The sequence below is a fragment of the Petaurus breviceps genome, unplaced genomic scaffold (assembly GCF_028583685.1).
Source record: "Petaurus breviceps papuanus isolate PSGF00001 unplaced genomic scaffold, PetGlider_PUasm1.0 90769, whole genome shotgun sequence".
NCBI classification, from domain to species: domain Eukaryota; kingdom Metazoa; phylum Chordata; class Mammalia; order Diprotodontia; family Petauridae; genus Petaurus; species Petaurus breviceps.
This window is the reverse complement of record NW_027187341.1, coordinates 101,836-113,964: the sequence shown is the minus strand read 5'-3', so window position 1 is coordinate 113,964 and position 12,129 is coordinate 101,836.

Genomic DNA, 12,129 nt, shown 5'->3' with positions numbered 1-12,129 from the left:
TGTAGCCTATCTGGAATCCAAGATGATGTAGATTATTTAATTTTTACCATATTTTCCACAATGTGGTAGGAGAACAGGAACTCTGTGGTATTTTAAGAGGACTTTTATGTTATTCCTCTATAGCTAGTGTCTTCCTCTGAATAAATTTATTTTGTATATATTTTTGTGTTAACTCATATATCAACATATTGTTTGCCCCCAGTAAAATATTTTGATTTTTTTCATAACCCTAGGCCCTAAGTCAGTGACTGGCATGTATTAGGTACTTCATAAATGCTTGTTGAATGAATGAATAATTGCTCCTCTGAACTCTGAATCATCTCTTGGATATTTTTATTTACCTATGGAGTTCCTGATCTCCCACAACATTTTGAAAATTGTTACAGTGAAGTCACTATGAAGGTCAGAAGCTAGTAAAATAATAGAGCTATTTGCCTCAATGTTTCCTCCCTGGGTCCATGTTTTCCTACTCCCCCAGGTATCAGCTATCCCCAGGAGTTCTAATTCTCCACTCATGAGACAGGTCTTTTCAAGCACCAAATCCACTAGGCCACATGCAGAGAAAATTTTCCTCTCTTCACAGACCATGTCTTTTCACCCATAGCAGTATTCATCATTGGAATGCCCCTCCCATCACAAAATCAAGGTTTCCTTACTTTTCCACATTTTTCATGCCTTCCCCACTCCTTATCACCCACTTGCCTATAGACTTTTATTTTTCTGAGTCCACAGGGGTCACCTTCCCTTCATTGCCAGCCCTAGATTTGACCATCACACATTCTTCTCTGTCTCCTGCTCCCTTCATTCATTCACATGTACCGTCACATATTATTATAAAAAAAAATTCACTTGTAGGGTGTCAGTAGCTTCTGTCTATAATGCTCCAGGTTTGCCCTTTTCTGTTACATCCACCAGACTTCCATCTTCCCTTCCACCACTCCTTCTTTACGTATAGAAAGATGTTTCTTATTGATCTCTCTGCTGTCATTCTGTGCTGTTGCTGTCCTTGTTGGTTGTGTTTATTCACTCCTTTGTGTTTTGAGTTCTTGACTTTGTTAGTGTAGCCTTGCTACTGGTAGCATGCAAAGTGAAGAAGGGATGCTGAGTGAGCTCAGGGTCGGTAAGGGTCAGTAAGGGTCAGTTCACATGAATTTTTGTTTTGTTTTCTTTTTAACCTTATTTTGGATTCGAGGTGTCCTAGCCTATGGAGACAGCTCGAGTTGCTTTATTTTTGGAGTATAATTTCTGCTTTGGAAAAGTTTGAGAGGTCATGGGACAAAGAGAAATTTTCTAGTTCTGTATTTTGTTGCTCATAGAACTTAGCATGACAAATTATTTTGCAAAAAAAATTTCAAAAAACTTTCTGCTCCATAAAGAAAATGATGGTATTTTGTTTTGGCTTTCCATGCTGAAGAATTCTGATACAAATCTATCACATTAAACTCTAGTTGCAAAATGATATCATTTTACCAATACCCACTATATTCTGTAATAGAGTTCCATATATTATATATTGGATATGGAGGAATTAGATGTCCACAACAATGACTCAGAGTGAATGTAAATAGCAATTGTTTCTATTTTGGCCAGAAACCCTGAGGGTCTTCCCCTTCCATATTGATTTTTTTTTGACTAGGTAAAAGAGGGCATTTTTTGCCTTATTTCTTGCCTAGCCTGAATCACTGAATAGGCATTGCCTCAGTCAAACTGAGACCTGAAAAACCTTAGCTTAAAAATGCCAAGGTCTCTCACTGCATCTGGGGCTATCTTCAGTCATTCTAATCTATATCTTGCCTCTGGCCTCAGATGGCTCCAGAGGAGAAAGTGAGCCTGGTGACTTTGCACAACCCTCACTGACTTAAATCCAATTCACTTGCAAGTCATAGCATCATCTTCCTGATGTCATGGTCCTCTTCAAGAACAAAGGATAAACTAGAACCTGTGAGTAGCAAGAACTGTCCTACTGAGGAACCAACTGACTAGTTCCTGTTAGGCAACATAACTCCTTTCCGTTCCCTTCCCCTCCCTTCACTTCCCCTCCCCTGCCCTGCCCTGCCTTGCTAAATATAAATTTTGATCACTGAAACCTCACAAGATATCTTGGGGTTTATAGGCTAGATTCTGTTCTTAAGAACCATGCCTTAAACCCAAATCACTCTAATTCTCATAGATTGGCCATCAGCAGCTCAGAGTGAATGTAAATAGCTGTTTTGTTAAAAAACTCTGAGGGTCTTCCCCTCACAGATTGATTTTTTTAATAGGTAAAAGAGGCCATTTTTTGCCTCATTTCTTACCTACCCCTAATCACTGGATGGGCATCACCTCTGTCAAATTGAGACAGCCCTCCCTCACTTAAATCCAGTTCACTTGCAAGTCATGGCACCACCTTCCTGATATCATAGTCCCCTTCAGGACCAAAGGACAAATAACAACGATGACATTAAATGTCCTTTAAGAAGAATAATTTGGTGTGTATTAAATCAGTGGTCCGTCTTCAAATGACTGAGCCATTTCACAATTTCAAATTGAGTGAGCCAAAAAAGAAAAAGGGAAATTAGAATTAAAGACATACCTCAAATTTTCTTTTTCTGGGAAAATTAGATCACAATCACTTCAAATAACCCAGTAATTGAGGAAACTCAGCCATTCAAGAGATTATTTTGTCTGCCACCAAAAAGGGGCACATTTTTTTAAACAAGTCTCTCTTTTATACCTGAGCAATTATGTAGATATCCACATACAATCCTGCTATGTTATTTGTAGCTAGTCATCTCTGTTTCAAATTTATTCTGAGATGAATGTAGCCATTTGACACATTTAAAATCCTAGCTCTTCTGAAGATTCATTCACGTTTAGAAAAAGAGAAAGCAAAATATACACCTGATATATCTTATTTACCTATTCTCATGATTCATTAAGTAGAGATGAAATCTAGTGTTTATAGGTGAGCTGGAAGTCAATTTATATACTAGAAAAAGAGAATTTTTGCACATAGCAAGGTGTTATTATAATGACAAGTTACATTTGTGTGACACATTTAGCATTATCCCCATTTTACAGAGTAGAAAAGTGAGTCTTGCAGAGATTAAGTGACTTAAACATTGTCACATAACTATTGTCAGATCCAGGACTAAAATCCAAATTTTTTGACTCAAATTTCAGTTCACTATCCATGTTTTAAGAAAACATACTGCTTGCCACTTTAACAGATTCAATGAGATATAAAGCAGTGCATTAGTTTTGTTATTGATATGGAAAAACTGGAAATTTTTTTTGTTATTTCTTTGTTATACTCTAAGACTTAAGAACTCTTACTTGAATTTAATTAATAAATATCTGTTATAGTCATGTCAGTATATATTACTAGCTGTGACTACTGACATCCTTGGTTTTCTTTAAGTCTCAACTAAAATTCTACCTTTTAAAGAAAGCCTTTCAGGCCCTGGAGTCAGGAGGACCTGAGTTCAAATATGACCTCAGACAAAATTTAACACTTGCTAGTGATGTGACCTTGGGCGAGTCACTTAACCCCAATTTCCCTGCTTCCCCCTCCAAAAAAGCAAACAATAAAAGCCTTCCCTAAACCCTTTTAATTACAGTGCCTTCCCTCTTTTAATTAGTTCCTATTTATCCTGTTCATAGCTTCATATCTGTGTGTGTGTGTGTGTGTGTGTGTGTGTGTAATGTCTCTCCCATTTGATTGTAAACTCTTTGAAAGTAGGACTGTCTTTTGCCTCTTTTTGTATCCCCACTACTTATCTCCTACATAGTAGGAGTTTAACAAATGTTTACTAATTGATTGATACCTATTTTTCATGGAGATAAAAATATACCTGTTTTTTTTGTTATCTGACAAATCCCCTTCTCCCCATACCTTGTTTTGTGAAAACAAAAGTCACTCTGTTGTCAATGTTATCCAGGAAATGAAGTTGCTCTTTTAATGGGTAGGCAATGATTTAAGGTTAGTGAAAAATGCAATGACTCAGGTTACTAAGTTGGCCAGTTCCATAGCCAACCGATCTCCATCCCTTCCCCTATATCCAAGGAAGGAAGGAAGGCATCATCATAAATATGTTATGGGGCAAGCAGAAAATAAGAATATCAAAATAACTTTCAAAAATAAATTATGTCAGGTAGAAAAAGAGTAGAGGGGGGAGTGTTTTGACCATGAGAAGCCATCAGACTCTTTCTGGGAATGGAAGTCAGGCTGTGCTGTGGAGTTCACTTGATGAGAAAACCTGCTATAAAGTTTCGTATTTTAACCCATTATTCTTGCTAATTACATACTAAGCTCAGGTGTTTCTATGACTGAAGGAGTACAATGCTATCAGCACCCTTTAAATTTTGACACCCTTGGGGAAATGCTCAGGTCTTCCTGCCCTTGTTACAGTTCTGAGGCTGGGAAATGATTTTTTACAATCTTTTTTTTTCACTTGAAGAGAAAAACTCCACAGTAGCATATGCCTAAATGTACAAAAGAAAAGAAAAAAAAAGAGGAAAAAACTCATGTTTTTAAGCATGCTTCATAACTGCCATAGAACTAAGGTATATCATACGCAGGCACCTGTCTCCTTTCGTTTCTGACAGATACTTTTACCATTAGTATCTTTTAAAGAACATCTTCTATTTGATTACATTTAATTATGCCAGATTATGTTACATTACCCACTTCAGTGACTATGAAAGTACAATACACCCCCCACCAAAGCTGTCTTCCTGAGGTTCTTTGGATGTCACAGAGCTTCTTCATTACTTTGTTCTTCAAACAGTGTGTCCTGGGGCAGGCACAAGGTGTGACAAGGAGGAGCTAATTTGGTGTCATGTCACTTGTAATAGATCTTTTCATTGAAAGGGAGTTATGTATACATTCCTATTCAGTTCTTAACCATAGGGAGCAGTACACTAGCTCTGTCAATTTAGGAATCAAATGCAACAGAATATAATGTTACAAGGTCCTTTTAAAAACAAACTGAGAAGGAAAACAGGAAACTGTGTTCAGCAATATTTGAAATGTTAGGAGATGGAGGATAGTCATTTTAGGCATGTTTAATACCAGCATTTAAAAAAAATTCTGTATTTGCAGTGAATTTTAGCTGCTATTTATAAAAAAAAACTCTAAACTTAGCAGTACTTTTTATTGTTTCTGGTGATGAAATAAATGATTGAATGCAGCCTAAGTAATGAAAGGTAAGTATACTAAGGCAGTGTTTTTCTAGCATCTACTTCATATTTAATAGTGCTCTCATTCTTTTGACTTAGGACATTTTTAGAAGAATTTACCATTTAGCTAGAAAAATACCTATGGGAATGAACCACTTCTTTCAATAAATAGGTTGATTGTTTATGGAGAGAATTAAAATCATTTCCTGCTCCAGCATCTTCTCTTTTTAATGCAGTATTCCTCTTTTTATCTCCTGTCTTTTTATTTCCTTATCTTTTGGAATTATGTATCCTGCTCCTCATTGCTCCACAGAGGGGCACTGACAGAAAGCCCCTGGTGGCGAGAGCTATGGGAGGTGGGAAGGAATCAGCAGGAAAAGAAGGTTGGCATTGAGACACTCTGAAGTTCAAGTTCATGAAAGACATGAAGCAGAGAAGTGAGCTCTATAAATAGTGGATGAGCTCAAAGATCAGATTGTCAAGCAGATTTCAGGAAGGTCTAGGGGCAGAACAGGATCTATTTTGAGGATATAAGGATTCTGTATATTCAAAGGAGCAAAAAGAGTTAACTATATGAAGACAAAGTATATGGGGGGATGGGTAGCGGGCAGCAAAACTGGATAAATGGAAGAGCTTGTGTTTAAGACAATTGTTCTTCCAGTTTCTCAGAATTAGTGAGCTAGATGTGTCAAGATATCCCTGGTGTTACATACTTGTCTCACATGTCACCCTGTCCCACCATCACTCCTGAATGGCCCATTGCTATTAACTGCTTCCTTTTGCCTTCTCTGCCTCATAAATGGTAAAGAGCTGTGTCTAGGTGGGGCAGATGCTATAATATATGGGACATTTAGATTTAACCCTTCAGAAGAACTACAATTCGATTATTCTTTGATAGGAATAGAAGCTGATTCTGCAGTGAATCATATATGTTAACATCAGACTGACCCCAGTTATACATTACAAAATTTTTTGTACATATATTATACATTACAAAAGTTTCAGTATCATTTGGAGTTATTTGCATAAGAACTTCCAAAGTACATTTTATACTCCATTAAATCAAAACCTTGTTGTTTCTTTTTTTCCTTCAGCATAAGCACCTACAGAAAAGTCAATGCATCAAAATTATGAATTTTTGAATGACATTATATGTGTTTGTACATTAAAAAGACAATAGAAATCATCATGGTGTAGTCAGTCAGTGGAAAGAACTTGCTGGACTTGGAGGAAGAAAGCCTGAATTTCAATGTCAGATAAGACACGTTTTCCCTGTGTTTCTTGGACTTCACCTATTTTCTCATTTGTAAAAGGAGGAGTATGGACTAGATGAGCTCTGACGTCTTTTCTAGCTCTAATATTCTCTGACCTATGGACTGATAGGACTAAAGATAACATATATATACTAATAAATAGAACATGTAACATTCACATATGTATTTATTACATAATGATATGTTGCAACTAAGTGTTATAGATAAGTCTGTGTGCAACATTTTTCAAGGAAATTGATAAGCTCAAATATTTTTTGTGTTGTTGTTGTTGTTCGATTGTTATGGTAGTGCCTGTGATGGTAAGTCTTTGTGACTCCATTTGGGGTTTTCTCAGCAAAGATAGTGGAGTGGTTTGCCATTTCCTGCTCCAGTTCATTTTATAGATGAGAAAATTGAGGCAAACAGGGTTAAGTGACTTGCCCAGGGACACACAGCTAATAAGTGTCTGAAGCTTGGATTTGAACTCAAAAAGAGTAGCCTTCCTGACTCCAGGTCCAGCACTCCATCCACTGCACCACCTGGAACAGTTTATATTTACTCCACTTGAAAATGCTGATTTGTCCCTTCTATGAAGTTGTGTGGTTCTGTCTAGGTTGTTTTTCATATTTGGTGTCTTACCCTTCTAAAGAATTTATTTATTTATTTAATTTTATTTTTTGAAAGCAATCAGGGTTAAGTAACTTGCTCAAGGTTACACGGCCAGTTATTTCTGGGTGTGGTGCTAAGTGTTTGAGCCTGGATTTGATCCCCAGGTCATCACAACACTGGAGCTGGTGCTCTTACTCACTGTGCTACCTGGCCACCCCTTCTAAAGAATTTCTATCACACATTGCTGCATACTCCTCAAACTGCCTCCAGTCTCAGCTTTCATCTGGCTTTTAGCACAATGATTCAAAAATATTGCTTTACATTTGTAACCATCCTTCCTTAATCTTCTTCCTATACTAAAAAAAACTAAGAACCCTTCAATAGCTTCCCCTTTTATAACAGAACAAAGAAATAGAATCTAAAATATGGAAGTGACCTCAGTTAATTTACTACAAATTCCTTTTCTTGGCATTTAATACCTATTATTTGACTTGTAATACTTCCTTTAATGAATATGCTGTTTCAGCTAATATCAGAGTCATAGAGTATCAGAACTGGAATGGATATCAGTGGCTATCTAGTACAACTTACTCCTGAAAAATAATCCCCAATCACTTTTTAGAAAATCCAGTATAAGTAGACATCCAGTAGACATCTTTGCCTGAAGACTTCCACCAAGAGGGAAGCAACCATCTCCTATAGCAGTTCATTTTATTGAAGGCTAGCTTTAATTGTTAGGAAGTTCTTTCTTAGAAATTTCTCTCTTTGCAATTTCTACTTTATTTCCTCTCTCTGGGGCAAAGCCAAGGTGTGTTCTTTCCATTTCCTGCACATAAGCTCTTCAAATAAATAAAGAAGATCCTGGAATAGTTTTATTCAATAGAATGAATATCCCTATTGTTTTCATCTGATACTTATAAGGCATGACTCCAAGGTTCTTCCCCATTCTTTTTGTTTCCCTCTGGATGTTCTTCAGTTAATCAATATCCTTGCTCACATGTAGTACCTAGAACTGAACACAACAATCTAGATGTAGTCTTACCAGTGGAACTATCATCATCCACTTCCTGGTTACTATGGCTCTCTAATGCATTCCTATATATCAAGACTGAGTTAGTTTTTTTTTCCTATATCATGATTTTGATTCATATTTAACTTCCAGTCCACTAAAATAGCAAGGATTTTGTTGTTGCTGTTTTCTGTTATGTTGTTTGTTTTAGTAAAATATTCATATAATCATGATTCTTCTTGTGGAAATTAATTTTTTTAACCTAAGTGCAAGACTTATCCATATAAAAATATCAATTTATTACATTTGAATCAATAATCTAGTTCATCATGCTATTTTATGAGCTTATCCATACATAACTCAAACTATTAGTTATCTGCTCTAGTTTTGTTATTTAAATATTTGGTGTATGATGTTTATGCTTTAACTTATTAAAATAAATAATTTATTTATTACTTAAATTATTGATAAATTTGTTAAACAGTAAGGTTCAAGCAAAGATCCCTGGGATCTATGAGAGACTTTCTTCTATGAATTCAACCATTTTCAAAGCCACTTGATGTCATTATCTTCCAGTCCACATCTCTCCCTCTTATCTACAGGGGTAGCACGAGGAAGGATTTTGTCAAGTGTCTTGACAAATAGTAACTATGAAAAATGTACCAAAAATAACAAGGTTTGCCTGCAATGTGCTATCCATGCTGCCTATTTGCAATAAACTGCCTATTTTTTTCTCAAAGCACTATGGTACCGTGGAAAGAATCACTGCTTTTAGAGGCAGGAGATACCAGTTCAGATTCTGTCTCTGATGCTTAATAGCTATATGGCCCTGGAAAGTCACTTAACCTCCCTCAGCCTCAGTTTCCTCATCTGCAAAATGAGAGAGTTGAACAAGATGGTTTCTACTATCTCTTCCAGTACTTGCTCTATAATCTTAGATAGTTACTACCCATCTCCTTATTTACACATTTTGCCAAGAATCAAAGAGAAATTTACTGGTCTACAGTTTGTTAATGCTATTAAGACTTTTCCTAGTTTTTTGAAATTAGTGCACCATTTGTACTTTTTAAATTCTTATAGTATCTTTCTCATTCTCCATCCTTTCAAGGATCACTGGCAGTGAATCATCCATTATATCTGATAATTTTTTCAGTGTCTATGGAAACAGTACTTCCCAAACACCTCCTCCTTCATAATCACTTTGCTTCCCTGGATAAAATTCCTCTCTGCAGCCCTTCTATAATGACTGGTGACTCACTCTACCAGATCACTGTTTGGGAAAGTCCAAGCTAGGCCTTAATTCATTTCCTACTCTCTGCCCATCTCCTCCACAATATCCCTGTGGATTTTTGGACCTAAGTATTTCCTCTTAAATGTATTCCTCTTTTTTATGCTGTGCCTTTTGTTAGAATGTAAGCTCCTTATGGGCAAGGACTGTCTCTTCTTTATTATTTGTATCTCTGCAACTAGCACAACTTAAAATCAATGTGTCCAAAACAGAAACTCTCCATCTCCCCCAGCATCCCAAACTGACCCCTCTTCCTTATTTACCTATTTCTATAAAGTACACCACCATCCTTTTGGCAACCATTTGCAACCTCAGTGTTATATTTCACTCTTCCCTTTCTCATCATTGTCACACATGTAAACAACAATAGCAACAACCCAGAAATATATAAACAGTAGCTTGGATAGAGTAGAGCTATACTTAAAGTAAACGCCACTTAAAGCTTGAAAGCTACTCACCTTTTTACTTACCTTGGAAGAACAGGACCCCCCAAATCATAGTTGTGTTGTGTTCAGTCTCAAATCCTGTACTCACAAAACCTTCCAGGAGTAGTATAGGTAGGAGGGTAGGTGCAGCTGTAATATTGCTCTAAAGAAAAGAGCATTAGGTAGAGTGGGGATTTTTTTTTTGTAATGGCTTTTATTATACTTACCACCTGCATGATTTGGGACAAGTCACTTGACCTTTGGCTCTTAATTTTCCATCTGTTAAAAAAAATTGGTGGCAGTGGGAGGGTAGTGGGGATTGGACTAGATTTTCTCTGAAATTCCTCCCCTTCCGGATCTACATTTCTACTTTCCATCCTACATATCTATTCTCTCTACCTGCCTGTCTGCCTATCTATCATTAATAGCTACAACTTTTTTTAAGCAAAGCCAGATCTCTTGTGCTAGAGCAAATAGGTATTCCTATAGCAAACAGTATCCAATTACATAAGTAAAATTTTGCTAAAATATCAGACAAAAATTCCTGTCAGGACTACTTGAAGTATATCAAATTTTAATTGAAGTCATAGATTTAGAACTGGAAGGGACCGTACGTATAGCCCCATTTTACAGCTGAAAATTGGTATCATGTGACAGGCAGTATTTGAATGAAGCTCCTCAGTGCAGTGAGTAAAGCAATGGGCCTGGAGTCAGGAAGACCTGAGTTCAAATCAGGTCTCAGACAACACTTGTTGGCTGTATGACCCTGGGCAAGTCATTTAACCCTGTTTGTCTCAGTTTCGTCATCTGTAAAAAGAACCGCAGAAGGCAATGGCAAACCACTACAATATTTTTGCCAAGAAAACACCGAATGAGGTCACAAAGAGTTGAACACAACTGAAATGACTAAGCAGCAACAAAAACCTCATGTTCCACATCCAGTAATCAACCAGCATTCATTAAAGTGCTTCCTATGTGGTAGGCACTATGCTAAGCCTTGAGGACAAAAAGACAAAATGTAAGCAATCTCTGAAGTTGATTTTCACTTTGTGTTACTTTGGGCAAGTCATTTAATCATCTTTGAGATATGTCAAATGAAGATTTTAGACAAAATGACCTTTGAGTTCCCTTCCATTCCTCAATGCTATCATCCTAAAGGACTTTTACTTTTTTTTGCCAAACGCATTTTAGATATCCTATTTAAATAAGAATAATGAATTTGAAAACAAAACTCTAGAATGCAGTGAATGCTTTAGTCAGTCATGAATGGGTAAATTGATTTTGTTTTAGATGATTGTCTCTATATTATTTGCTTTGAGTCTTTCATCTGCATCTTACACTCACTTCTAGGAGGTTAGAAGACAATCGTCTAGCACTACTCACCCAAGGAAGATATTTTCCACCTGGGAAATTTCACAAAGGAGACTGCAGTTTTGTAGGAATATCTGGCAATTGAAGTATTGAAAATTTAGCAATATTGAAGGACAGTTCAGCAAATACTTTCGGGATGCCCTGGTCATGGTTGCATGTCACATTTTAGTCCTGTCACAAATGGGTGACCTAAAAGCAATGTTTAATTTGTGTTGTTCCCTTTTTTGGTTCAGAGTCCCCAGTTAGGTTAAATGCAAGTTTGGTCAGTGTTTATTACACTTTCATGGTTGTTATAGATAGGGCATGTGGGGTGCAAGGCATCCAACATGCAATAGCAGCAGCTGTCACTATCTGCACCCCCTAGAGCCTGCTGCCATACCTTTGTTCTGGGAGGAAACAGCACTGCACTCTGGGGATTCTGTTGGCTTAGGTTGCCAGTGAAGGTAAATATGGTTGAGGGGTTCTGTGTCTCCATCATTTACACTGCTGTCTGCCAGAGGGCACAGGACTATTACACAGCTCATTTCACCAGTGACAGATTTGAACCCTGATCTCCAGAGGCGAGAAGCCTATGTAATTGTCCTTCTTACAGTTGTCAATTGAAACGTTTTTCTTGTGTACAAATGAGCAGCCTGATGACAGAGCTTCCTTTAATCAGGTCACCTCCCCCTCCATCCCTAACAGCATTGTAATAATAGAGCTTCATTTCTTATCAAAATTAAACCTCTTCATTTATAAGACATACGAGGAGCATCCAGGTTGCCAGAGTTTCCCACATCCTCAAATGCAGGGATCCTATAAAATTGTTAACAAGCCAAAATGCCAGAAACATATAAGAAAAACATTTTCTCTGTGATCTGGGAAATTCTTTGGAGGATATCTATTTGAATGAATCAAATAACCTAAACTGTTTTCATGTGCCTACTTGAAGGGAACTAAAAGCTACTATCATAGCTTTTAATTTCCCAGTTCATATTAAGGTGAGAATTTCTCTGCACTGTTAAGGGCATCTTT